This window comes from Schistocerca serialis, chromosome 9, assembly GCF_023864345.2.
Source record: "Schistocerca serialis cubense isolate TAMUIC-IGC-003099 chromosome 9, iqSchSeri2.2, whole genome shotgun sequence".
NCBI classification, from domain to species: Eukaryota; Metazoa; Arthropoda; class Insecta; order Orthoptera; family Acrididae; genus Schistocerca; species Schistocerca serialis.
Genome location: NC_064646.1, coordinates 255,092,218 through 255,094,444, shown reverse-complemented (window position 1 = coordinate 255,094,444; position 2,227 = coordinate 255,092,218). Strand labels below are relative to the sequence as shown.

Sequence of the window (2,227 nt, the reverse complement as noted above, 5' to 3'; positions counted from 1 at the left end):
AGCCGGCCGTTGCGGCCAAGTGGTTCTAGGCACTTCAGTCTGGATCCGCGCGACCGCTACGGTAGCAGGTTCGAATCCTGCAATGGGCATGGATGTGTGTGATGTCCTTAGGTTAGTTATGTTTAAGTAGTTCTAGGTTCTAGGGGACTGATGACCTCAGATGTTAAGTCCCATAGCGCTCAGAGGCATTTGAACCATTTTGTCACCGCATAGTTCATTGCACTAAGTTGCGCACAGACAAGAGAATGTGAACACAGAACGAAGCGCGTTGGAAGAAGAGGTAGTAGGACCCGTTAACTTGTCGGAAATTCTCGAGCAATTAACGTGCATCATAATGATACAAAACAGAGAGCATACGAAACAACTGCAACAATAGATACGTGAGCAGAGTGCGGGAACAGTGAAACAACAGCAACAATAAATAGATACGTGAGCAGAATGCAGAAACAACGAAACAACTGCGTGAAATTAAAGAACAAAACATAGAAGTCAAAGAACAAATACGTCACATAGAGGAAGAAGCAAAAGAATTTGGAGAAGTGATCGAAAATTTAATATTGGACACACGCAATAAAGAACATATATTGACAAGGTCCAAGTGGACAAGCAGACATTGCGGGATGACACCCAGACCGAAATAAAAACCTTTCATGACGATACTCAAGGTGAAGATAAAACATTACATGACGATGTCAGACATTACGTAATGACAACACAGCACTATGCACAATGCACAGCACAACAAATAGTTGAGGATAGTTTGTTGCAGAAACGCATCTCGAAAGCGGTTCTCAAGAGGTCGCGTCGTGAGAATAGAAGCGAAAACGAGGAAACAATCAGCAAAACTCAGAGGAGAACTGTTGCGAACTATACAAAAAGACAGCCGCTGTGGCCGAGCGGTTCTAGGCGCTTCAGTCCCGTTCCAAGCGGCTGCTACGGTTGCAAAAAATGGTTCAAATGGCTCTGAGCACTATGGGACTCAACTGCTGAGGTCATTAGTCCCCTAGAACTCAGAACTAGTTAAACCTAACTAACCTAAGGACATCACAAACATCCATGCCCGAGGCAGGATTCGAACCTGCGACCGTAGCGGTCTTGCGGTTCCAGACTGTAGCGCCTTTCACCGCACGGCCACTTCGGCCGGCGCTACGGTTGCAGGTTCGAATCCTGTCTCGGGCATGGATGTGTGTGATGTCCATAGGTTAGTTAGGTTTAACTAGTTCTAAGTCTAGGGGACTGATGACCTCAGATGTTAAGTCCCATAGTGCTTAGGGCCATTTGAGTCATTTTGAACTATAAAAGAACGAAGAGATCAAGATCATACAAACTCTGAATACGTAGCAACTTCCGAGTGAATAACGCCACCAGAAAGCCAAGAAGTATCGCAAGGAATGAAAAAAGACTTCACGTAAATATAATGCCAATCACAGGCGGAGAAGAAGTTACTCGACAGCCGACACCTGCGATGCCACAGGAACGTTCCGAAACTTTCGAAGAGCAGACAGCACCACGGAGATATCAGGTACCTCAGGCAGACTTTTCGGACCACATGATGAAGCGGCGAGGTTAGCCAGGCAAGATACCGAGCCAATACGTTACAGGGACATGTAAGGTCGCGAAAGTTACAGTGTAAAGAGTACTGACACTCGCGCAGAGCCGATGGAAGAAAGTCATTGCGTTCCATTACAACGATATCATGGAGGACTAGGGAAAGTTACAGAGGGCAATATCCAATGGACTTACCACAACCTGAAAGACTGACACGTGAATTGATCGCAAACAGAAACGACGATGATTCTAGAATTTCTTACGGTGCCATGACGAGGTACGACAACGAACAGAAGCATGAGATTACATGAAATCCAGACCTTGAGCTGCTTACAGGCGTTGATAAATACCAACTGGGACCGTTGAAATGCGTGCCCCGACCGGGACTCGAACCCGGAGTCTCCCGCTCACGTGGCAGACGCTCTATCCGACTGAGCCACCGAGGACACAGAGGAGAGTGTGACTGCTGGGACTTATCTCTGGCACGCTCCCCGTGAGACCCACACTCCCAACTACTGTCCAGACACTACATTTTTAGTGACCCTGCCCACTATACTCATTACTCGCGGCCGTCAGTCTATCGATTCTCGTAACAGTTAGGGCAACGTGAGTGCCTTCGCAGTGAAGAAGATCATTGGCCGGTCAGTCTTATCTATATGAAGATCGTATCTGTTCTTTT

At 46.9% G+C, this 2,227-nt stretch overlaps 1 non-coding gene across 1 annotated transcript; it reads right to left on the bottom strand.

Annotated features, from left to right (window-relative positions):
• Nucleotides 1-1,920: 1,920 nt before the first annotated feature.
• Nucleotides 1,921-1,994, bottom strand: Trnat-cgu (transfer RNA threonine (anticodon CGU)). The gene has a single exon. It is a non-coding gene; the product is annotated as a tRNA-Thr (tRNA).
• Between the last annotated feature and the right edge of the window lie 233 nt (nucleotides 1,995-2,227).